Source organism: Ceratotherium simum, chromosome 6 (assembly GCF_057802395.1).
Source record: "Ceratotherium simum simum isolate JZ-2026a chromosome 6, ASM5780239v1, whole genome shotgun sequence".
Taxonomy (NCBI): domain Eukaryota; kingdom Metazoa; phylum Chordata; class Mammalia; order Perissodactyla; family Rhinocerotidae; genus Ceratotherium; species Ceratotherium simum.
In genome coordinates this window covers 1,406,582-1,433,930 of record NC_141905.1, presented here as the reverse complement: position 1 = coordinate 1,433,930, position 27,349 = coordinate 1,406,582, and the positions used below count along the sequence as shown (strand labels likewise).

General features: G+C 37.9%; 1 long non-coding RNA gene across 1 annotated transcript; it reads left to right on the top strand.

Moving 5' to 3' along the window:
• Window positions 1-699: 699 nt before the first annotated feature.
• Window positions 700-26,911, top strand: LOC147916743 (uncharacterized). Its single transcript, XR_015552551.1, has 3 exons — window positions 700-1,307; window positions 25,851-25,984; window positions 26,650-26,911. It is a non-coding gene; the product is annotated as an uncharacterized LOC147916743 (long non-coding RNA).
• Window positions 26,912-27,349: the final 438 nt, after the last annotated feature.

Sequence of the window (27,349 nt, the reverse complement as noted above, 5' to 3'; positions counted from 1 at the left end):
TTCTTCTGTATCCTCTACTCTGCTTTTGAGTCCCTCTAATGAGTTTTTCATTTCCAGTATTGTATTCTTCATTTCTGATTGGTTCTTTTATATCTTCCTTTTCTTTGTTGACATTCTCACTGAGTTCATCTATTCTTCTCCCCAGATCAGTGAGCATCCTTAACACTCTTAGTTTGAACTCTCTGTCAGGTAGGTTGCTCATTTCTGTTTCACTTAGTTCCTTTTCTGGGGTTTTGTCCTGTTCCCTTACTTGGAATGTATTCTTTTGCCTCCTCATTTTGCCTCTTTCCCTGTGCTTGTGTCTACGTATTAGGTAGGTCAGCTACGTCTCCTGCTCTTGGATAGGTGACCTTATGTAAGTGATGGCTTAGGAGGCTTCCAGTGTGCTTCCCTCAGTTCTCAATGTTCCAGGGTGACCCCTATGTGGGCTACGTGTGTCCTTCTATTGTGGCCTGTTAGCTCTCCCTATAGGCGCCCAGGGAGGCTGAGTTATGCTCCTGGCCAGCTGTTGTAATGCTCAGCTGCTTGTAGTTGTTGTGGGCCCTTCAGTCTCTTTATCAGGTGTGGGGAGCCCCAGCACAGTTGGCTGTAAGTTCTAATACCACATTTGTGTTGCAGTATTTCTTTTAAGTGAGTAGGCCCCCAGTGTGGCAGGTTGTTAGGCTCAGGGCCTTAGAATTGCTGTAAACCTCTAGCCTATTAGGTCTCTTGTCAGCTCTCTGAGGATTGCAGCTGGGTGGGGCTGGCCTGAGGCACAGGAGCACCCAATTGTTTCAGGCTTTGGAAGGTGGGGCAAACCTCCTATGTGGGTCTTTGAGAAGCACAAGTCTTCTGCAGCTGACAAGCCCTGCCGCCCAGAGGTCCACACACACAGTCAACACAGTCCTGCCCCGTGTGAGCGCCCCGACCTCCCCAAGCGGACCCAGTCTCTCCACGGCGGGAGCCCCACACACTCCGCCACCACCCCACACTCTCCACCCGCTCCTTGTGCACACCCTGCCCCGCTCAAGTCAGCTCAGTTGCCAGGCTGCAGAAAATCCAGTCACCAATCTATGCAGGCCCACACGTTGCCTGAGGGTTTGTTGTTAGGTGGGGCCAGTCTCTAGGGTGGGCTGCCTGCCATGGCTGAGCTGGATTAAATCGGTGCTCTAGCGGGTGGAGCAGACCCTGGGCTAGCAGGTCTCAGGGAAAACTCCAATGGCGTCTGTGTCAGCACGCTCACACCAGGCCACAACAATGGCCGCCGCCAATGTCCCAGTCCCTGGAGAGGTCTCACCCCTCACCGAGATGCACTCCGGGCCTATTAGGTGAGTCTCTTGTCACCAAAGCAGTGTGCACCTTTCTTTCTGGTGATTTTAGGATGCTTTCTGGAACGGGTGAGTTTGTGCGCGGGCCCTTTAAGAGCCAGTTTTAGTTTCTTTGTGAACCGGGTTTTCTGGGGGTGCTCCCCAATGCTTTAGTAGCAGGCAAGGTCAGATATTATGCCACTGGTGTCGATTGTGCTGGGTCCACAAAATGCCCACAGCGGGGCGCTCCGGCTCAGGGCCCCGCCTCCAGGGAGGCTGCGTACCTGTGAGCTGCTCCCGGCGGCCGGCCGTGACGCTGGCGTCTTGTGAAGGCGGCGTTTTTCCTCTCCGGAAGGGAGTCTCTGCCTCTTCCACCCCAGTTAGGATTGTCCGTTGTTGCAGGAGTTCCTCTCATCCAGTTTTCAGTTCTGTCTCAGGGGTAATTTTTCCACAAGTAGTTGTAAATTGGCTGTGTCCACGGGAGGAGGTGAGTTCAGAGTCTGCCTACGCCGCCATCTTGACTCCGCCCCTGATTTTCTATTCTTAAAAATGCCCTTAACTATCATTTTTTCTTTAAAATCAAGGTTAAAACAAATTGGCAAGAGTTTCCTCTTTTTTAAAAATTATCTAGAAGAGATTGTGTAAGATTGGTTGTTTTTTTTAAAAGTTTAGAACTATAATTCACATGGAAGGCCAGCTGGTCTTTATTTGTTGGTGTGTGTATGTGCGAAAATTTTAAATTATAGATTACATTTATTTTATAAATTTAGGACTATTAAAATATTCTGTGTCTTCTTGTATTAATGGTAGTAAACTATGTTTCTGTTTAGAAATTAGCTCATTTAACCTAAATTTTCATATTTATTGACATAAATTGTTTCATAGAATCCTCCAATTATCATTCTAATGTCTTTGGAATCTATAGTGTTGTTGCCTTTTTGATTTCTGATATTTATAATCTGGGTTTTTTGTTGGTTTTCTGGATTAGGCTTGTCTGAGGTTTATCAATTCCATTGTTCTTCTTATTGTTCTTCTCAAATAACTAATTTTTGGCTTGTTGATTCTCTCTAATATGCTTTTGTTTCCTCCTTGTCTTCATTTCTACTGTTATCTCTGTAGTTTTCTTTCTTGTGTATAAACTTTCCTCCTTATTTCCTTACAATTTGATGAATTTTGTCATAGTGCTGCAGAGGAGAAGTTTGATTGTAACTGATATTGTTTTGTTTGTAAATCGTGAGATCTTCCCTTCTGGATACTTGTGGAATTGTTTTTTTTCTTTTGTATTTAATTAAAAAAATCTCCTGCAAATTTATCATTGAACTTTTCTGTTCAATAATTTCACTCACTATTAAATGTGTCCTTTGACCTTAGATCAGGGAGGTTATCTTTATTTTCTTTAATTTTTTATCATTATTTTCTTACATATTATTTATTCTGGTTAATCTTCATTTGTCTTTTTTACGTGTATGAATTCGTTTCATATATTTAAATTTTTTTTAATTGAAAGAGTTTCTAGAACTTTTACTCTAATTCACTAATTCACTCTCCTGCTATTTCCAATCTGGAGTCCACTGTGTTTAATACAGTAATTGCAGTTTTAATCCATCTCATGTCCTCCTGGGTTATATATATATTTACTTTTTTGTGACTTTTTAACTTTCATAAAAGGAATTTACTATGGAATTATGCAATCTTGTTAATAATTCAAATGAGAGATATCCTAAGGTTTTTTTCCCATCCTTAAATTTGAACAGCAACCTTAAAGTTTTTTTGCAAAGGTTTAAGATTATGTCTGCCTATGTCAATCTTTCTACTAGAGGATGCAAATAACACGCATGATTTATAAACAATGGATTTGCTATACCATATTTATAGCTTGATTTTGACATTAAAAACAATTCAAAAAGCATGAAATTTTATTATTGTATGTTGTCTAATTAACCCACAGGATGATATATCAGTCCCTTTCATTTAGGTAGAAATAGTGTGGAAATTTGACTTAACAATTGAACTAGAATCATTCGTGGATCATACTGATGAAAAGACTCAGAAACATATCCTAAGAAGAAAATTTGAAGGAACCGGGGAAATGCGAAAATGTCTTCAAAAATCTCAAGGCTGCCAGGAATATGATGAAGTCTACTATTTCTGGTAGCCTTAAGAAATAGAAATTCAGACAGTGCAATCTAAAAAATAATATTTAAAAAATTCAGAGCATGCCAAACAAGAAAAATATAGTCAGCAGAGGCTGTATGAATATGAGAGCTCTGTAGGAGAATCCAAGCACGGGCTTGAGGCCCCGGGAGCTGACTCATGACCGTCAATGTTCCTTCTAACCATGCGCCTCTATGGTTCTTCTTTTCCTCCCCTCTTCAATCCCAATTCCTACAGCAGAACCAAATTTCATGGATTTGGGATGGACAAGAATGAGTAAGATACTTTGGGATACAGATACTTTTTTCCCCAGAACATGTGTTGATTAAAATAGAGTTTACATACTTCCATAACTGATGGAGAGTCCATACAAAACCTCCACATGAATGCTTACAGGAGCTTTATTCATAATTGGCCAAAAATGGAAGCCACTAAGTTGTCCTTCAACAGGTGAATGGGCAAAGAAACTTTTGTACATCCACGTGATGGAATATTATTCAGTGATAAAAAGAGCTGAGCTATTGAGCCACAAAAAGACATGGATGAATCCTAAAAGCATATTGCTAAGTGAAAGAAGCCAATCTGAAAAGGCTATATAATTTATGATTCCAGCTATATGACATTCTGGAAAAGGCAAAACTGTGGAGATAGGAAAAAGATCAGTGGTCGCCAGAGGGTCAGGGGTGAGGGGGAGGGAAGGACAAACAGGTGGAGCACAGGGGATTTTTAGGGCAGTGAAGTTACTTCATATGATACAGTAATAATGGACACATGTCGTCATACACGTGTCAAAATTCAGAGAAAACGAAACACAAAGAGTAAACCATATGTAAACCATGGAGTTTAGTTAATAATGTGTCAAATTTAGTTCATCAATTGGAACAAATGGACCACATCAATGCAAGATGCTAATACTAGGGGAAACTGAGAGGAGGGATGAGGGGAGCATATGGGAACTTTCTGTACTTTCTTCTCTATTTTTCTGTAAACCTAAAAATGCTTGAAAAAATGAAGTCAATTAAAAAATGTGTATAACTACTTACATACTTTCATAACTGATGGAGGAACCTTTAAAAACAACACAATATAAGTGATCAATGCAATATTAAATGGAGACTTTCTTTAAAAAATGAAAATATAAAATACTATCCTGCATGCTTTTTATTCTTTTTTTTTAACTGAAAAACTGTAACTTAAGTTTCACTGATGATCGTTGCTGATACTTTAGGGTTCAATTTCCTGCAGGTTTGCTTTATGGTCCACCATATTCAGCACAGCTAGCTAGGATTATTTGCTTTTTTGTTGAGATGTGTTGTTTGGTTGACTTTATCACTTTTTTGAAATACAAGGCTCCAGGGCATTTCTTGTTTTCTCTTCAATTTAGATTTTACTTTTATGTGGGAAATTCTTAATTGATGTAATCTATATCCAGTCTCATATATACATATATACCTCCCCACACACACTATACACTGGCACATCTGATTATGTATTTATGTACACACATACTAGCCCTAGAATCAGCCATGAATTACTTAGAAACCTCATTACTGCCTAATAGATGCTGTGTAGGCTTCTTTCAAAGATATTTTCAATTGTGCATTTGAGTATCCCTGAGGCACATCTTTTTAAACTCTGGAAATCTGCTTTTCTGCCTCCAGGTAGCTCATGTGTGGCAGTAGTGATTGGAAAGAATTCATTCTTTAAAATTATACAATGTAAGTGGGAGAATTTGTACACTTGGCAAATTGTTGCTCCTACCTATTATCTTGTTTTCTCCTATGGTGGCCAAGGTGGGCTACACTATTTTTAACCTGGGACATTTTTGTTCTTGCCTCCAGGAGTGGATCCTGGTGACTTTTAGAATTCAAATCAGCCCAAGTCAGGATTCAAACCTGAAATTTCTCTGTTTCCTTGGAAACATAAAAGACAACTCCTTCTAACACGGAGTCTTGACGTTTTTGGCATCGGTGTTTGTGCCCAACTCCCAGGCCCGGGCTTCAAATCCTTGGGGAAGACTCTCACTTTTGAAGGTGGGGGAGGCACTCTTTTTAGCCTGATGAGTCTCAACTGCTTGCAACTCTCTCGGTTCTTGATACAAACTGGGAGACTCACTAAATTTTCTTTATATTCTATAGTTCATTAATTAAAAGTATTCACAAACATCAATGGAAAATTATCTGTATGTATGATTTGTCACCTTAGGAAAAGGTGCTATTCTTTGGAAGGACAGCTTTATGGCCTAAAAAAATATAAAGAAAGTAGGATATTCTGAATATCTTATTTTGTAAAGAACTGTTCTAGATATAGACTGGGTTTATACGAGTGTTCTAGAACTGTAGATTCTACCAGCATCACCTGGAAGGTTCGTTCAAACATAGATTGCTGAGCCCTACTCCCAAAGTGTCTGATTCAGTATGTCTGGGTGGAGCTTGACAATTTGCATTTCTGACAACCTCCTAGGCGTTGCTGATGTTGCTGATCCAGGGCCCACATTATGAGAACCACTGGTCTGCATGAACCCTGCCTTCATAGGTGGGACATCTGATTTGGGGCCTTAAATGGGGTATTGAAAAGAGCATGGTCTTAATAAGCAGGTAGAACCCGGTTTCATTCCTTACTCTGTCTCAAAATATATGGTTTTGAATAAAAAACTTAATATCTCCGAACTTTAGTTGCCTCACTCAGTGAAAGGTGAAAATAATGCTCTGAACCTGCATACAGCCCCTAGGATCTGTTTGGAACTTCCTGATAAATTCATTCTTATTTTCTACCAGCAATAGTTGAGGATATATTGCCTTCTATAGCTCCTAAGCAATTAAGTGATGGATAAGACAGTCCTCCTACTTGCGGTCTTCCGGAATTGACAAATAGTTACAGCCCACTGTTGTTTTATTTATACGCTGAATACTACTGGATTGTACTAGATGGTTATATAATGTAGAACAGCTTGAAGGTGGGGGCGTTTGATGGAGATTGAATCGACCAGCCTATGCAACTATGATTTGGAATCTTCCTTCCTCCCATACCCCCCCTGCAGTAGAAGCCTGTGCCCCTTTACCAATTCATGTGTACATGGAGAGAATTGAATCCTTTCTCCCAGGGCTGGATAAGCTATTGTGGGCCCACCTATCTTGAATTCATAAGGCACTGAATACCTTGACCAGGGTATGGCTTATAGTTCATTTGTTAAAAAAAAAAAAAAAAAAGAGAGAAAAGAAAAATAAAAAATACCTTTATTGAGATATAATCTGCACACTATGCAATTCACCTATTTAAATTCTACAATTTAGTGGTTTTTAGTATATTTTCATAGTTGTGTGTATATCACCACAAATTTAGAAAAATCACAGTTTAGAACATTTTCATTACACCAAAAAGAAACTCCATGTCCGTTAGCAGTCACTCATCACTTACCACACTCCCAACCCTCAGCAACCCCTCATCTACTTTCTGTCTCTAAAGATTTGCCTATTCTGGACATTTTACATGAATAGAATCATATAATATTTGTGTGTGATGGGATTCCTTTGCTTAGTATAGTGTTTTCAAGGTTCATTCATGTTATAGCATATATCAACCCTTCATTCCTTCTTTAGTGTCAATGAATACATTATAGGGATACATCACATTTTGCTCATCCATTCCTCAGTTAATGGACAGTTAAGCTGTTTCAAATTTTTGCTTATTATGAATAATGTTATGAACACGTACAAACAAGTTTTTGTGTTTTCATTTCTTTCCTAGGAGTGGAATTGCTGGGTGATAGGGTAACTCTCTGTTTAACATTTTGTGGAAATATCAAACTGTTTTCTAAAGTGGCTGTTCCATTTTAAATTCCCACTAGCAATGAATGGGGATTCCAGTAATTGTCTGTCCTGTTGATTATAGTCATCTCAATGGGTGCGAAGTGGTATCTCATTTTGATTTTCATTTTCCTAATGAGTAATTGCATTGAGTGCTATTTCATGTGCATAATAGCCATTTGTATATTTTCTTTAGGGAAATGTCTGCTCAAATCCTTTGTAAATGTTTGAGTTATCTCTTTATTATTGAGTTGTGGGAGTTCTTTATATGTTCTGGATACAAGTCCCTCATCAGATACATTATTTGCAAATATTTTTTCCCATTCTGTGGATTGTCTTTTCACCATATTGATTGTATAATTTTCAGGAGCAATCTCACCTGGTTAGGGCATGGATTCTGTTGGTAATAGCACAACAAGGACGCACATTTACTTCTGAAAACCCTTCACTCTTTGCACCAATTCCAAAGCATCCACATTCCCTCACAGAGTGGGACTTTAATAAATAATTGGTTTATTTATTATTAGCAAAGTGATATATGATCTTTATGAAAAAATACAAAAGTATGTAGAATAAAAATTGGATTTCTTATCTTGATGCTTTACCTTCAACCAACTCCTTGTATATTTATAGATGTATGATTTATTAACCAAAAATTGAGATTTCTTCTATTTAGCATTGTGATTTTTGGATTAAACAATTATTTCATGCATATTTCATTTGGTAATAAATACATCTGATGTATCATTATTTATTTTGCCATTTTTTTGATCAACATATTCATTTAAGATCTTTTTTGTTGCAAGAAATTGAAATTGTCATATTATTAAGGTATAATGTTTTCGCTGTGTCATTTTAATTTTAATTCTTCCAATAACTAATATTACTGTGCATTTTTGGGGTATATATATTGTTCATATATGTTCTCCTATGAATTACTTTTCTGCTTTTGCCAATTTTTTTCCAAGTAGTTTTCCATTAATTTTGATTTGTACAAACTTTTAATATACAAAGGATATTGTTCCAATTACCTACTGTTACATAAATCTCCCATAGAAATAGTTGCTCAAAAGAATAAGAACATTTATTTTATTTGCAAATTTGCAATTTGGGCAGGGTTTAATGGGGACATCATGTTTCTGCTCCATGGTACCTCATTTGGTCCAAATCAAAAGCTGGGGGCTAGAATCATCTGAAGATTTATTCATTTACATGTCTCTTGATTGATGCTGACCTTCATCTTGGAATTAGCTGAAGCTATTGACCAGACACCTACATATGACCTCTCTTTGTGGCTTGGGCTTCCTCACAACTTGGTGGCTGGGTTCCAAGAGCAAGCATCTCAAGGCAGCTTTGGGCAAAAATAGTATCACCTTTTCTAAACTGGCCTTGCGTGTCATGCAGAGTCGTTTCTGCTGTGTTCCATTTGTTAGATACCGGTTCCTCAGACTGACCCGTATTTAACGGGAGGATAATTAGACATTAGACTACACCTTCTGTTGGAAAGACCCTCTGTGATATTGTGATTTATGAGAAATATATATTTGGCCATTCAGATAACCAAAGTATATTTCTCATATATATTTCGTCTCTGTCCCTGGTTCCTGGCTCACAGTCCCCAAACCCTTGAAATTTCCTGAGAGATAAGAGCACTGGAGCATCTTTTGTCATAATGTTTGGTCTCTTGTCCTTAGTTCCTGAAATTGCTTCAGATCCATAAAGGTGAAATGGTGTTTTATTCATAACAAGCCCCTTTCCACCACAACTGGGTTTATGTTAATGAGGTAACTTTTGGAAAGCACCTAAGGATGGGAGCTGGTTGCCAGGGGAAGCAACTAGGAATAGAGGGTTGGAAATGTCAGTCCCATTACCTGATTTCCGGGGAGGGGAGAGGGACTGGAGGTTAAATCAGTCACTAATGGTCAATGAGTTAATCATACATACATAGGTATCTATGTAATGAAGCCTCCATAAAAACCCCAAAGCACAGGGTTCAGAGAGCTTCTGGGCTGGTGAACACCTAGAGGTGCTGGGAGAGTGGTGCTCTCTGAGTGGTCCTGGAAGCTCTGTGCCCTTTCCCCACAATTTGCCCTCTGCATGCCTTCCATCTGGCTGTTCCTAGGTTGTATGCTTTTATAACAAACCAGTAATCTACAAAGTAAAATGTGTCTCTCAGTTCTGTGAGCCACTCTAGCAAATTAATCAAACCCAAGCAGGGGGTCATAGGAACCTCTGATTTATAGCCAGTCGGTCAGAAGTACAGCTAACAACCTGGCTTGCGATTGGCATCTGAAGCGAAGGGTGGTCTTGTGGGACTGAGCCTTAACCTGTAGAATCTGATACTATCTCTGGGTAGATAGTGTCAGGATTAAGCTGAAAAGTAGGACACCTAGCTGGTGTCACAGAATTGCTTGGTGGTGTGGGGACCCCCCACTGCTGACCCCGTGGCAAAATTGGTTCCAGAATCCTTTTAGTATCAAAGAGTGTAAAGAAATGTTTTAAAACTGTCACGGATATTAACCTTTCTTTGTAACTTTGTAACTTATTTTTGTTTGTTTTATTTTAAATCATTTAGTCCTTTAGCCAATTTAGTCAGTAATAATCTTTGTGGTTTCCGAGTTTTGACGTCTTTAAGGAGGGCTTCCTTTAACCAAGATTATAAAGACATTCTCTTACATTTACTTTTAGTAATTTAAGCACAAATTATTGAACAACCCATCCTGTCTGAATGTTACATATATCACCAAATAAATTCTTATATTTTCAATTAAACTGCTTTGGGATGCCTCTTTGGTCCCATTTGTTTGTTTTTGATCCATTTCATATGGTTTTTATTACTGCAGTTTTATGGAATTGTAACATCTGTGTCAGCATCAATGTCCTACAATATTTTTGCTTCATGGAGTCATGTTTGGTATTTAAATATAGGCCTCTTGAGTACCACCCAAGTTAATGAGAAATTCATTGTCCACCCCTTTAGCTCTAGAATTTGTTTGGCAGGGGCAGAGGTGAGTACATTTATCCTAAACACCTTTTACTCATTTTTTTTTTAATTTTCCAGATTTCTTAATGTCTCTTGTGTTTTATGTCTTGTAGATGTCTTTTCTCTGATCCACATAAAGTCAAGTATAAAATATAGCACTTTAATAGTCCTCAATTTCCCAGAGTAACCATGAACTGAAAGATTGGTCTGCATTTGAATTTTTTCTGAAAGTTTGGGTAATGAGAATTATTTTAAACCAAAATTCACGTCTTTAGAAATATCTGAGTGCTTTCAGCCTGTAGGAATTGCTCATGTTCTGCTGCTTTCTTCCAGTCCCCCAGACCATTTTCATATTATTTGTACCCCCTTCCAATAACCTCTTCACATAATTTTAATTATGTGAATAATTATATTCACATGTATATGCTCCTCATTTGTCCAATTCTCTCCTTCTCCAGAAGGCTCTGGAAATCCAGTTTTTCCAACCTGTTTTGCAGAGTAAAGTAGTTCTCTTTTCTATGTAACATTATGGTCCTTATCTTGATGCTCCCCATTTCACACCTAAAAGGTCCATCTAAATTTTCAAAAAATATATTGTTTTCAATCTTTAACATTTAATTTTCCAGATAATTTTAGAATCAAGTCGTCATTTTCCTTAAAAAGAAAAAAAATTGGTATTTGGCTTTAGAATGTTTTAAATGTATGGATTCATTTTCTTGGCAATTGCCGTCATTATAGTCTTGGAACATTCTATATTTATAAATCTTCCCAGGCATACCTCCTCCACCACCCACCCCAGAACATTTCTGTCTATTGATTCTGGTTTTCAGTCACGTCTTGTAGCACATTTTCACTGTTTTCCACATTTGGATTGTTAACTCCCACTAGCCCCTCTAGGAGGGTCCAACATTCCTGGTTATAATAAGGGGTAAGGATGAGCTATTAACTAGCAGGCAGCTGTCACTGCAGATCCTGAGGCAGGAGGACAATGTATTTCTACACTTTCCAAACCCTTGTTCTTCCCAGGTGTCCCTTACTCTCTAATACAACAGGTGAGCAATAGAGTTAACCATACATGCCATATAGCCAGTTGGAATTAGCTGGAGAGGTTTTCACCTTATCCAGAGTTGTTTTAAGCATACAGTCTCAAGACAGCCCTTGTATTTATAAAGGAATTTCTTTCCCCTGGATCTCATCCTCTGTGGCATAAATCACTCTCAAACTCATCATCAGATACCTCTCACGGTAAGGTTAGCTAGCCACCTGTGACTCTGCCTCTAATTATTGCTTACTTCATTGTCAAAGTTGAAGCTGATAATACTGCCATTAATGCAATATGGAGATTCTAGTGCCAGAATAACTGCCAGTGGTAGAGCTGAGTGTCAGCCCTTTATTGAGGCATTGACTCTATTTTATTTAAACCATATTGCCTTGGCTGTCAGTACATTTGCAGTGCAAAGGAAGACAACAATCAAAACATTCGACACTGCTGTGCTCTCTCTCTTGCTTATAAAGGTTCTTTTGAATTTATACATTTTGCTCAATTTTTTTCTTTTTTTTTCTCATTCTTGTTTTTTCTCGCTGAGGAAGAGTCACCCTGAGCTAACATCTGTTACCAATCTTCTCCTGTTTTGTATGTGAGCCACCATCACGGCATGGCCACTGACAGATGAGTGGTGGAAGCCCACGCCTGGGAACCAAACCCTGGCTGCCAAAGCAGAGGAAGCCGACCTTCACCACTAGGCCACCGGGGCTGGCCCGTCATTGTTTTTTCTTTCAATGCTCTTGGTAGCTAATTTCTCTTCTGAGTAGTCCACTTAACATAATATTTTATTTTTGTTTCATGAGATATTATATAACTTCTTATTAATTAATGGAGTTTTTAAACTTTTTTTAAGTGGTTATTACTTAGTTGTAAGGATTGGTATTCTTGTTTGTTTGGTTACCTTGAATAAATAAGTATTATGTACATATATATACATATTTTATATATTTCTGAAATGATTTTCCAACTCGTGACATAGAATATTTGCCTTTTAAAAATTTCTACGGATAGTTACATTAGCTTTTGCATTGCTATAGTTGTAAATTATTTTTGATCAGATAGTCTAGAATTTTATCTTTTATCTGCCTTTCTTTTTAAGAATTAGCTCTTGATTTCTTTTTATTATTTAAATTTTTCTTTTTGTTTTTAAATGTACTTTTATCGTGAATATTGAAAATTTACTTTTTAGTATTTTGTGTTTTCTAGTAAATGGACTAAAGAATATATTTTTCTTTTAAATGCTGTAGATGGCATGTACAGAATGCTGTCAATTCCAAACCCTTAATAAAATCCCTAATTTTTGTTTTAGTTACCTCCATAACCCAAGTGATTTAGAAAATAAACAGTGTATATTTATTTTCTAAATTAGTTATTTTTGGCTATTCTTCTACTGTTAATTCCATGTGATTTTATATTGTTTTCACGTAATTTTCCTCTTGCTTCTTTCTTTGTATGATTTAGTGAGCTTTGTATATCACTTACAGTATAATATATATTTGTATTTGAATTTTCTTGAGTATCTGAACATAACCTTTTTTTGGATAAAGGTCCACAAATATAAAACATATGTCTCTTATAAAACTTTTATCCAACTTCTTTCTATGTTTATTATATTATATACACTTCATATATCAATTTCTGAAATAACTATTAAAACTTTCACCTTATAATTGTGGTTGTGCAATAAAACTTCTATTAAATATTAATTTCTATTTATAACTGTTTTTTCCTATATTTATTTAGCAAGATGTCTTTTTAATAGGGATAAGGAGTATGTGAAATTGATGCTTACATTTCTCATATCTAGTGGTGGAAATAGAAATCACTTTCAACCATATCTTTATTCTGGGAAACAGTCATTTGTGTGTTCTCCTATGTTTCAAATCTAGAACTTGAAACTATCAATTTTTGTGTATGTATGTTTTATTTTCCATTTGAATAGCTTGGCGATAGCCACCTCAGCTCTTGTTATTCAGCAAGTTTCCTTGTGGAAGACCTGGACCAACTTACAAAAGATGGATTGTCATATTCACCTGTGAACTCCGAGATCCAAGGTTAGGAAGATCATTGCAATGGAAAAGTAGCCCTGACCAACTGAGTTCCAGGGGTGGGGAGAGAAGGGAAGATTCTGAAGTAACATTCCCTTGAAGAAAGAAAGACAGGTCTAGGATGGGGATCCAGCTTTCAGACAAAGGATTATTTGGATAGGTGGCAACAGTGCAATGAGAGCACGTCACAGGACATCTGACCTAGGCTGGGGCAGTGAGTGTGTGTGTGGGTTTCTTGAGAAAGTTGAAGTTGGAAGCCCAAGTCCCATTTAACTGGCAGTTTTGTTTCTAGCATCACAGTGCCAGAATGAATGTGGACTCCCTGCTGCGAGCACATAAAAAATGCTGAGCAAGATATAACAACAACAACAACAAAATAAATATGACCCACGCTGAAAGAAAGATTTGAAATCCCCACATGGCAGAAATAAAGCAAGGTTTTAAAACCTGCTTGTGAGGTGACGTAGCAAGGAACTGCGGAAATGTCAGAAGTGGATTGAGTCTGGGGATTTAAGACCTACAAGGCTGGAAAAGACGTGCCCATTGGGCCTTTGAAAGGGGCAGAGATGGAACTGAGAGCCTTGAAGGAAGGTGGAATCAGCAAAAGGCAAAGGAGCTCAATTGGGTCCTGGGACTCTGGGTGACTCCCGTGAGAGACACCGGCATGGAGCCTTGATTTAAACACCAACGTGCTGCTGGGACCTTCCAGGTGGTGAATTACTGTAAGATTATTCTGAACAATAACACAAAGAACAGCTGCAAAAACACATACACACACAAGACAATTGGCAGGAGGAAATTAAAAAACCATTCTGTAGAAACTCTGTCATAACAAAGGGTATGTTAGATTCCCATGAGGCGATCAGCATTAGAAAGAAGAACAAAAATTAAAATATCCATGATTTGAGTGATTAGAGCAACTTAAAGACACAATAAAGTAAATATGTTGCAAGGGTTAAATGAATAAAATAAGGTTTAGAAAAAGTGGAAACTGTAAGAACAGGCATGTCTTAAAAGGAATCAAATAAAACTTCCAGAGATAAAATTATAACCCTTGATATAAAAAAATTCAATGAATATTAAATAGCAGATTAGGTACATTTAAAGAGTGATTTAGTGAACTGTAAGGTGGATCTGAGAAAATTATCCACAATACAGCACAGAAATGGAAAAAGAAAATATGAGAGGTAAGAGATGTAAAGAAGAGAATGAGAACATGTCTAAAAATCAATTTACCGAAGATGTGTACAAAGCTATCATAGAGAAAACTTTAAAATTTTGCAAAGTATATAAAAGAAGGCCTGTATTAATAGAGAAATGTCTCATTTCATGGATGAAAGACTCGGTAGCTTAAAGATGTCACATCTCAAATTCACGCAAGCATCTAAATGTGTTTTTCACAGAGCTTAACAGAGTGACCTTAAATTCAGACAGATGTGTAAATTTCTGATAACAGTCATGAACTCTTTAGAGCAGAATAAGATGGGAGGTAAGTGGAGGGAACTTGCTGCACCAGGTGTCCAAATATGCTATAAAGCTCTAGGAATTAGAACAGTGTGATATAAGCAGAGGGGTGGATTTATAGGCGAACAAAACAGAAGAGAGAGCCCAGAAGCAAACCCTGTATAGGAACTTGGTATATAACAAGTCACAGTTTTATAAACAGTTAAGAAACAATGGACTATACTGGAGGTTGGTGAATCTCTTCTTAAAGGACCAGAGAGTAACTATTGGCCGTATAGTTTCTGTCACAACTACTCAGCTCTGCTGTTGTAACATAAAAGTAGCCAAATATAATTCATAAAAGAGCAAGGGGGCTGTGTTCCAGTAAGACTTCATTCACAAACACAGGCAGTTGGCCCATGGGCCATAGTTTGAAAATCTCTCATCTGTTTAATAAATTGTTTACAGATATTTGACAATCTGATTTGGAAAATTATGAGATTACATCCCCACCTCACCCTGCACATAGGATAAATTACACATGGACTTGTACTCTAAATATGGGAAGGAAACCTTTAAAATGCTTAGAGAAAAATACAGGAGAATATCATGGTAGGATAAGGTTTCTTGAACAAGAAACAGCCACAAAAATTAAAATGCAAAATGTTGGTGAATTTGGCATTATATTTAAAAAATTTCTATATGTTTAAATACATTACCTGAGCTAAGTTTTAAAATAGGCTACAGTTTGAAAGATGATATTTGCAACAATATAACCAGTCCAGGATTATTTAAAAGAATGCATATAGAATGCTTACAGATCAATAAGACAAACTAACCAAAGAAAAATCAAATGAGCAAACAACATCTAGAGTCGATTTAAGAAGAGAGAATTCAGATGACTAGTACTCATGTGAAAAGATGCTTAATCTCTAGTAATAAGGTAAGTACAATCTAAAATGTGAGAAACCATGGAATAGTCATCAATACCATGGATATAAGGAGGTGGGAAGTTAAATATTGCTGCTTTAAGTGTAAGTGCCTACAGCCATGTTGGAAAGCAACTTGCCAATATTTGGTAATGTTGAAGTTGTGCGTACACTAATATCCATCAATTTCCAGTATATACTATTTAGGAGAAACTCTTACATATACGCATATGGAGACATACGAGGATTTTACTGTGATGTTTATTATAATAGCAAAAAGAAAGCAAGCAAAAAATAAATATTAATAATCAGAGGAAAGATGAATACTTCCAGTGTTAATGAATACATTATTTTCACATGTACTGATATTTATGTGTATCAAAATTATAACACTGAGTGAAAACTTCTTGCAGAATTAGAAGTATAATAATATTACCTTTATGTAACAATGGAAAATGCAAAAAGCAATGCAATATATTACTGTTTTAGTCAGAAAAAGGGAGAGAGAAAAAAATTATAATGAATATATATGGATTTGTGAATTTGGCTGGAAAAAATAACCACAAATTTCAGCACAGTGGATGCCTACTGAGAAAGAAAGAGAGGAATGGAATTGGAGAGAAGTTCAATGGGCACATTAACTGTGTATGTAATATTTTATTTTCTTAAAAGTGACACTAAGCAATTTTGACAATGATACCTTTATATGGGTGGTGGGTACGTCTGGCATCACATCTTATTTTTGTAGTTTTCTCCATGCTTGAACAATTTGATTATTTTTTGAACAGGGAAAAAGAGAAAAAAAATATGTCTACACACATACATATATATATATATATACATATATACGTGTGTATATATATATACACACACACACGTAAGTTTATGTGTATATATGTGTAAATATATGTGTATATATATATACACACACATGTAAATATATGTGTATATACACACACATGCATATACATACATACACACATAGACAGGTGAAAAGAGTGGGATGAGTGATAGAGGTTGGATTATTCAAGGCAAAAGTGTGCAAAGAAAATAAAGAAATTGAGACATTTCAGGGCTACAGATAAAAGAAAAGTTTTGAAATATTAGTAGATAGTAGATCATGCAGAGCATTGTTAAGCAACTGAGAATTCCATTGAAGGTTTTTAAATTGAGGTGGGAGAGAAGATGGTTCTAACAGATTCTATTTTAAAAGATCCTGCAGAATGCAGCGTAGAAATGTAATGGGAAGTATCTCCGAACATCGTGGGTCAACTGCTTGGAGATCTATTTCAGTGGTCCCAAGAAGAAACAATAGCAGCTTGTAGTAGTTTAGGGTGTAATACCAACAGGACTTGGTGATAAATTGGGGGAAGAAAATGAAATACCAAAATGATTCAGAATGTTTGTGATATGCTGTGCCATCCCATTAGTCAAAGGACACAGAAGATGTGAAGATCACAATTTCACTTTGAATATGTTCAGTTTGATGTGAACTTGAGACACATTAAGTGGACCTGTGAGGTCATCTTGGAGCTCAGTGGAGCAGTTTTGGTTGGAGGTTGAGAACTTTGCATATTTTGGTAGTTGAAGTCATGGATTAATATTGTATAGCCCAGGAGAGCACAGAGTCAAATAAAAAGTGGCCCTGATCGTTAACCTTGAAGAACCTCAATTTCAAATGACAATATGAAGAAGAGTGCATGGAAATAAGACTGAGAAGTTTTCAGGGAGTTAGGAAGGAAATCAGGATACAGAGATATCAATAATGTAAAAAGAAGTAAAAAGAAGCAATGCTTCAAGGAAAAAGTAGTCAAAGAGGATTGAAAGCAAAGAGTCAAATTAGGATTAAGACTAAAAGATAATTATTGGACTTAGTGACATGGTTACCACAGAAAGAGCTGGTTAGTGCATAATAGGGACAGATTGCTGGTTTGTCTCAAAATTCAATGAATTATGGATAAATGAAGATTATGAGTATAAACATTTCTGAAATTGGTTCATCTGAGAGGAGAGAGAGAGGATTATATCTGGAAAAGGCTGCTGGGTCATAATTTGATAGAGTATATTTAATGGAAAATTAAATTGAAAGGAAGATGTTGAATATACCAGACAGAAAGGCAAAGATTTTACTTAGTTAGAGTGGCAACTCTAAACATGAGTAGAGAGATCAGCCTCAAGTACAAGGAAGAACAGTTTATCCTCTGTAAAAGGAAGGAAGGGAGGCGGATATGTTGATGAGCATGTTCCTCAGAGGGCAGTTGAAGAATTCTAATCTGATTTTCTCATAGGTAGCAATCCAGGCAGGTGTAGGGACTGTGGGTTAGGATTGAGGAGTGGAGTGTTTCAAGAGTGTGGACAAGGTGTGAAATAGGTATTTCAGAGAGTGAGAGAGCAGGTCAAAGGAAGAACCAGGTGAGAGCGCCTAGCAGTTCTGCGTGCCCGTTTGAGACCATGTCCACGAATGGATGCAGTACAATGTACAATGAAGAGTGGAATTATCTAGCTGCCTTTGGCTCTTCAGATATAGGTAAGAGAAAGTTTATAGTGGGGGACATGGGATGGTGCTTTTGCTCTACTAGTGCAATAACAATTCCAGAAGTTTCTGCACTGGGGCAGAATGGCCTGGAATCTAAGTTGTATACAAAGAAAGTACAGGACAGGACTGATGGCACATTTTACAAGAGGTGTCTTCCTTTTCTGAGGAAGATAAAAAACATAATTGCCAGATTATATTTCCAAGAGAAGTTTCCCGTGGTTATGGATAATAAAGTTTCTGAGCCCTTATTTGCCCATACATCTTTTTTTTTCCTGTTCTGTGTGTGAATGATAACTTGATGAATTATCGTAAAGTCAGCAATTGTGAATCCATCACCCAGATGGAAATTAGTGCATTTCCAGTGGCCAGGAGAGCATCTCATCATTCTCCCCTGAAGACCATCATTATCCTGAGTTTTATGATAGTCATTTTGTTCCTTTTCTTCATAGTATTACTACCAATGTATGTATTCCCATAAATTATAGCTTAGTTTTTTTCTGTATTTTAAATTCCAATATACAGAATTGTACAATATGTATACTTGGGTGCTTTTTAAGCTCCATTCATGCTTTGCAAGTAGCTAGACCTTAATTATCTTCATTTCTATATCGTATTCCATTGTATGAATATTTCACAATTTATCCATTTGCTGTTTACGGACATTTAGGTTGTACATATTTTGGAGCTACTGTGGACAATACATGTAATCCAATACACATGCCCTGGAGTTTTGTGGAGTTGCTGGGTGATAAGGTATTGTAGCTTCATATTTACCGGAAAATGACAAACAGAATTCCACAACAACTTCACAAATTTACATCCTACCAGTAGTTTACGAGAGCCCTCCCTGCTCTGTGTCCTCAACATCATTTGACATGATCAGATTTTTAATTTTTCCAAATCTAGTGGAGATTTCATAATAATGGTATATAATTTTGGTTTTAATTCCATTGAGATTTCCTCTTTTGGGAATGCCTTTTCAAGTCTTTTGTCCTTTTTCTACTGAGGTATGTGCTTTTCTTTTTCTATTGACTTATAGCAATCCTTTATATTATTTTGTGCTTTTGAAGGATGATATCACGGGGTACAGAATTCTAGGTTGGTGGGGTTTTTTCTCTCAATGCCTTAAATGCCAGCTCTGCTATCTTCTTGCTTGTGTGGTTTCTGAGAGGAAGTTGAATGTAATTCTTATCTTTGTTCCTCTATAAACAAAATATTTTTTCTCTCTAGCTTCTTTTAGGATTTTGTCCTTATCTTTGATTTTCTGTAGTTTGAAAATGATATGCCCATGTTTAGAGGGTTTTTTTTTCTGGCATTTATTCTGTGCAGTGTTCTCTGAGCTGTCTGGATCTGTGGTTTGGTGTCTGACATTAATTTGGGGAGGTTCTCAGTCACTGTTGTTTCAGATATCCCTTCTATTCCTTTCTCTCCTTCTTCTCCTTCTGTTATTTCCATTGCATGTATGTTACAGCTTTTGTAGTTGTTCCACAGTCCTTGGACGTTCTGTTCTGTTTTTTTTTTTTTTTTCCCATTCTTTGTTCTCTTTGATAAAAAAACACTGAGGATATATCTTCTAGCTCAGAGATTCTTTCTTCAGCCCTGTCCAGTCTCCTAATAAGCTCATTAAAGGCATTCTTCATTTCTATTATAGTGTTTTTTATGTCTAGCATTTGTTTTTTATTCTTTCTTAGGATTTCCACCTCTGCTTACATCACCCATCTGTTCTTGCATGCTGCCCACTTTATCCATTAGAGCCCTTATCCTATTAATCATAATTTTTTTGCATGCCTGGTCTGATAATTCCAACATCTCTGCCATGTCTGTTTTTGATGCTTCCTCTGTCTCTTCAAATTGTGTTTTTTGTTTATTTGTCAATTATACCTCAATAAAACTGGAAAAAGGGGCCGGCCTGGTGGCGCAAACGGTTAAGGACGAGTGCTCCACTGCGGCGGCCCAGGGTTCGCCGGTTCGGATCCTGGGCACGCACTGAGGTGCTGCTTGTCAAGCCATGCTGTGGCAGCGTCCCATATAAAGTGGAGGAAGATGGGCACAGATGTTAGCCGAGGGCCAGTCTTCCTCAGCGAAAAAAGAGGAGGATTGCCAGATGTTAGCACAGGGCTGATCTCCTCACACACACAAAAAAAAAACTGGAAAAAAAAACGAGAAACGAAATGTGTTTTCTGCCTTTTGGTATGCCTTGTAATTTTTTTCTTGATAGCCAGACATGATGTACTACGTAAAAGGAGCTGCTGTAAATAGGGCTTTAGTATTGTGGTGGGGAGGTGTGTTGGGGGAGGGGAAGTGTTCTACAGTCCTATGATTAGGGCTCAGTCTTTTAGTGAGTCTATGCCTCTGGACTGTGAACTTCACAAGTGTTTCTCAGTTTTTTTCTCCCCCGTTAGGTGGGACAAGATGACTAGAGTGGGTTGGATTTGGGTATTTCCCTTCCCCAGGTCAGTTAGACTCTGATCATACCCTGTGGTCAGGCTCTAGTTAACTAGTTTCTTCTGAGGTTGGACCTTATTAAGAAAAGCAGAGTGCTCAGGCATATTTTAAAATGACTCCTTTTCTTCTCCCGCCACCCCCTCCAGAAGCTCAAGGAGATTTTTCTCTGACATTAACTGTGGGAGTCTGGTTGAGCTCCAGGAGGTAAATCTCACAATATTGTGGGACCACCCCCCCCCGCCCCATGGCTGGGTCCCCCTGGAGTTTGAACTCGCAGACTTGTCCAGCAATCCGTCAATCACGGTGTGGTTTCCCCCCAGCACAGTTTCCTGTGGCAGTCTCAGCTTGTGAGTCTCCGCTCTCCTGAGACGTGACTCCTTGTATTCGCCTGTCTCTCTCCAGTCCTGGGGTCGGTGGTTTTCCATGGATCCTCTCTCTTTTATGGATCCAAGAGGAGTTGTTGATTTCTCAGTCTGTTCAGGTTTTGACTCGCTGTTAGGATGGAGTGGCGAGCCACTTCCAAGCTTCTTATATGTGGAAGCAGCAGCTCCACAGATCTATTATATCTTTAATGTCCCAAAGATCTTTCCCATTTTGTGATTGCTCCTTCTATACAATGTTCTCTTATTATCATATAGATGCTACATTATGTTAGAATTCTCTGCAGACACTAATCAATATTTTTGTTAGACCATCTTCCTTGTGTTCTACATTCCCTCTCTTTCCACTAGGCTGAAATGTGTTGCTTATTCATCTCAGTGCTTCTCTAATATGAAGTCTATTGTTTTCGAGTTCCTGGAGTGTTTTGATGGTCTGTTCACATTTTTCAGTGAATGACTAAGTTAGTTATGTTAGGTATTTGGCAAAGATTTACTCAGTGGCTTAGACTAGATGTTTCTGTTATGGACATTTCCACAGGATTTACCTGCTGACTGCAGGTTCTATAACTAAGTGGCTGGATGTGCCACAGTGCAGGCTCTCATTAGGTTACATGAGCAAGGAGATTCCAGGAAAGTTAGAAAATCTTTAATCCTTTAGTTGAGTTTTTCTATTTCAATCATAGGGTGGCTGCCTTCTTTCCCCCAACCTTTTTGTATTTTCTTTATGTTTCTTTGCGGAGTTCTGGTGTTACCTCCTTCTGGGATCTACTGCTCTTCTTCTGTTTGTGGTCTCAACACCAATACAAGGGGCAATCAGAAGCAGGTAAAGCTTTAGAGAACTGCTCTGCTAGCTGTAGCCTGGGGCACTGGTTCTCAAAGTGTAGTTCAAGGGCCAGCAATATCAGCATCCCCTGAGAGCTTATTGGAAATGCAAATGCTTGGACTCTGCTCCAAACCTAGATTGTTTGGAGTCTGACTAACTGACTGGGGTCAGTCTAAACCTGACTCAGAAAACCTTGAGGTCAAGCTTAGAAATTTGCAATTGAACAAATCCTCCAGGCAATTCTGATGTACAATAAAGTTTGAGAACCACTCTTCAAAGGGAAAAGACACACAGCCAACTCCTCTGCATGCCCAGGCAGGAGTTGGGGTATAAAGGACTGCCCCAGACGGCTCTGCTCTCCCACAGTCTTTGATTAATTACGTGGACAGCAATCTATTCCCCTCTGTCTATCGACGATCTGAGCTTGTCTGTGTGTTATGGTGGGAAAACTGGCTTTCATTCTAAATCCGCCCTTCCGGTGCTGATTTCTGTTTGAGGTTTTCCTATGAATTTGTGCCATGTTCCTCTGTGTCAGTATCCCAGTCGTGGCACCATAGCTTGCTTTTTTGCACTGTTTTGAAGTTGTCTCTATATATGATGTGTGTGTGTATATGTATGTGGAAATACGTAATAATATGGAAAATGTATATAGTAAATAGATGTGTGCATGTGTATATGTATATGTCTGCATACATACATGTCAATTTATATAGATGATATATATGTATTTATATTTTCCTTATAGAGGCCTCCTAGCCTGCAGCGTGTGGAACTGCACTTTGCTCTCTTAAGACACACATCCCTTCTGTTACTGAATTCTGTGGATTCTACCTTGTAAATATTGCTATTCTCTCCCATCTTCTGCAGTCCCACTGCTGCCATATGTTTTAGATTCCTTTTATCTTTCACTTAAATTATTTCAATAATTTTCTTGATGCATCTTCTGACTTTTAAGCCCTGATCTATAGAAGAAGAGTGAGGGCAATGGCTACCTGTAACGAACTTTTCTAAATCTGTTGGCTCATTTGTAAAATGGAGACAAGTTTACTATATTAGTTATGGGGACCAACACTTGTTATTTAATGAGAAAAATCTTAGTAAGTTAAATAATTTTTCACAGTAAGGGATAGTAAAAATATTCTGGGTGTCAACAAATAACACTTTTGCGTGAATTGGCTTTTCCGACCAAGACCCACTAATGACAGTGTATCTGTTCATCTTAGTGACTTTGAATGCTCTGTTTCCTCAATGCCAAGAACTTCTTTACTATAAGACATACTAGCACTTTAATAAAAGTTCTTCAAAAAAGAAAAAAGAAAAAAAATCACCACACTAAAATATATACATAGATTTTAAGAAATATCCCAGTGCCAGAAACATCAAATTGAGAAATGTGTAAATATTAAAAAAGGAACTATGTTGGCTAGAGAGGCAGTAACCATGCTATTTCATGTTAGCAGTCAGGTGGTAGCAGACTTCTCTGAGGCTTGGGTGTGTGTGGGGGTATTGATTTCTCCCATTCTATGGAAAGGAAATTGAGGCTCAGAGAAATTCAATGATTTGCATATTTTACAAATTGTGAAAACAGCATGGAAACATATATCTCAGTGATTTCCAATTCCAGGCTCTCTTTGGTACCATGTACCACCTTTTTAGGTCAAAAAATGCCACCACTTAATCCCACCAGAGACACTGAACACTCTTTTCTTACTTAACCAAATGACAATTTGACCTACTTAATAAGTTTAGAAAAACAAATTTCTTCATTCTTTCTCTAGTGCTAACAACAGAAATGGCATCATTATTTCTAGGAATTGAAAACAATCCCAGTCTTTCTTTGAGAAATTTTTTCAGCCTTTACTCTCCAACAATTTAGCAAGCAAGGAAAATTCTTAATAATTAATAACTTGGTCTACACAGGAAATGTAGAGGTGTTTTTTTTTTTTTTTTTTGTTAATCTAATTAGAAGTGGTTAAAGCTTCCTGTAAATCCATATGTTTTCTTTTAACTTTAAACAGACTTCACATTTAAATACTTTTTTGCTTATTTGCAAAAAGCCCACAGACCTTTTCTGCTGAGAGCTAACTAAAGGTGGATTTCACCTGAGGCCGAACCGCTGAGATTTCCCGTAGTATACTCATGGTTAGTCTTTATGTGGTTTCCAAAATTTTCTTAGCTATTTTTTCCCTGTAAGGTAAATCATGGGCCACTTCAACTAAAAGTATGTGGACAGAGAGTAGGTATTTTCTTTTGCTAATCCCAATTCTGAATGCTTTGCTCTCGCTTGCCCTGGCAACTTGAGTTACTGCAAATGTACTATTTCCCTGTTTTTGCTCCTATGTGAACTCAGACTGTTCCAATGCTATTCATAGAGTATTCCTTAATAGACTGTTGCTCAGAGACATCATCATAGACTAGTGATTAAGAGAGTCTGCTGTGGAATAGATTGAGTGGGATGCAATTCAATCTTATTTAGTAGTTGGGTATGTGTTCTAACCTCTCCTAACTTCAATTTCTTCATCTTCAAGTTTGAAATAATAAATGAAACTATTATCTGTAATGAGAATTAAACAAGACAATGTAGGTAAACTTGAATAAATGCTAGCTACTTCTCAACATATTTCATACTAATGCAAAACTTTTTCCCCTGGTCTTTAGCTTCATTGCCTGGTGCACCTGTTAACTGACTCGTACACAGGTGTTTTACTTTCTTTTTAGAAATATAGTTTTACGGGGCCAGCCTGATGGCTTAGCAGTTAAGTTCATGCACTCTGCTTCAGTGGCCTGAGGTTCGCTGGTTTGGATCCTGGGTGCGGACCTACTCACCGCTCATCAAGCCATGCATAGGCGGCATCCCATATAGAAGAACTAGAAGGACCTACAACTAGGATATACAACTATGTACTGGGAGTTTGGGGAGAAAAAAGAAAATAGGAAAATTGGCAACAGATAGATCAGGGCTAATCTTCCTCAAAAAAAAAAAAAAGAAAGAAATATAGAGTTTAACATTAATAATTGGGATTTCCCTTTCCCTTCTCACCCCCCTTTCTCTCCTTCCTTCCTTCTTTCCTTCCTTCCCTCCCTCTCTCTCCTGTTTCTTTTTCCTTCCTTCCTTCCTTCCTTCCTTCCTTCCTTCCTTCCTTCCTTCCTTCCTTCCTTCCTTCCTTCCTTCCTTCCTTCCTTCCTTCCTTCTTCCCTCTTGTAGGGAGACCAGGAGAAAGAAAAAAAGAAGAGGAAAATCTAGGAAATTCCAGACATTCAGGGAAAGGATTTCATGTGGAAATTCATATTATCTTCATCTCTAATAACTTACAAACAAAAATAAACTATGATGTCCAGTTGACTGATTCAATCATTGGGGATTTAAGTATCTACAGAGTCAATTAACATTCAAAAATTGATTATAGTATGCTTGGGTTCTTCTAGACATAGTGTCTCTAAGTTGGATACATTTAGAAACAGACAGCACTCAGGAGTTGGGTGTAATGTATAGAAGACTTTAAAGATTTTAGATGAAAGTTGCTTTCTAGCTGAGGGCTCACATGATGCTTAGAGTCTCTTCACAGGGTTCAATAATTCCTTTCCCTAGTCGAGGCAGATGCCACCTCCCTAAGCTATGACCTTTCCTCTACTCTTCCTCTACTTTTGTTCATTGATGTCCCCAGTGTTATTGTTAATTCTTTGCTGAGAGCAACTGGAAGGTTTTCACAATATCCAATATTACTCCCCAGACTCCTTCATAGTTTGTCTTTTTTAATTAATAGAGGGATTGGATTGCATAAGGAAGGAGGATTCTTTAGTTCTGAAGTAGTCCTTGGGATCTTAGAAGCCACATCATAGGCACTTGACCTTGCTAATTCATTCCAATTACTTAAACTAATAAGGGACCTGGGAAAGTTGTTTGCCAACCTTCAAGTTCTTCAGTGTCAAGACCATAGGCTTTACAAGATGATTTTTTGATGCCTTTTGTAGCATACCAAAGGAAGACATCTACAGTTGCATGGTCTCCTGACCCCACATTTGTTGCTGAAGATGGGTGTTGAGCATGATGCTGGGCTGAAGTTAGCTCTTCCCATGTTCTTTAATGAGGAAGTGAAACCATGCAGGTAAGTTGTCGTTTATACATGGCTTTTTGAGCCACACACATATCTTGAATGAGTAATGATTTTTAAATGACAGTTAAAGGACGTGAGTGATATGTATGTAAGTGTAAATCATGGATTTTTCACCAAGTAAAGTTGTAAGAACAAAGGATTCTAAAAATCTGTATAAGATTTAAGTGAACAAGGAATTGGAAAGGAAAAACTGCACACTTATCAGTGCTGATTTGTGTGTCTAGTGAGTGTAGTCAGGGTGAGAGTTTGAATCAGATACAAATCACATGGAGACTCTTCCAGTGCTCTAGGGTTCCAGAAAGAGGGTTGCTCCCAACCATCCACGAAAGCAGGTTTTCTTTTGGCTATGTAAACAAAAATGAATATTATAATACAAATATCCATTTTTATGTATGAAGTTTACAAAATTAGTGTTATATACAAATTTTCTTTAAAATAACAATCCAGTGATGTAAATATCTGATTATTTTAAAATAACTAGATGGATGTTTTTAGGTATTTAGTGACTCACCTAAAATCACATAGCCAGTTGGAGACAGATGTCAGAAGCCATCATAGCTCTTCTGATTTCCTGAAAGATGCTATTTCCATACTAAACACTCCATTTGACCCTTGGGGATGGACCTTTAGTCATCCTTTGTCATTTGTTCTTTAAGGTTCCTTCCCACTGGTGCTCCAAAGTGCCTACTGCTTGGACGTGGACTGAAGTAGGTGTTTACCGGGAACACAGTCAGGGGATCCTGACTTAGAGATCATTATGCTGGCTACGCTTTGTTAAAGAAAAATTTTTTCACGACATTTGTTAAAGTCGGTAAGGAAGACTTTATTCAAGAGGGACTAATGCAATGGAGGTTTTGCAGTAGGGCAGAGAGATTGGGCTCAACTCCAAATACAACAAGGACCGGTGGGGATTTATAGCCAAGGAGCAGGCTGAGGGGGCAGTGGAGGGAAAATTACTAAGAGGAAACATCAGGGATAAGGGGGATTCTGGCTAAGCAGACTTGATAGGATTCTTGCTTAAGGCAGGCCAGCGTGATAATATACCAAGCATGGGGTGTGAGGAATTTGAGCAGATATCAAAGGTGGGGGATTTTGCTAAACTGAAGCAGCAGGATTCTTGCTAAAACTGGACTAAGCAGATAAAGGACAGAACTCGGGGTTGGGGCCTGGTCAATAAGAGGGCTCGAAGGATCCTGACTCAGGTTTGGTCAATGAGAGAGTCTTGACATCAGCTTCCTTGATCCTGTTGGAACAAAGAGAATCTTTTGTTCCTCGTTGCACTCCCAATGTGGTTTTCCTTTGTCTCCATGATAGGGAAGATGAGCAAGCCAAGGGGCAAATGTTAATCTCACCTCA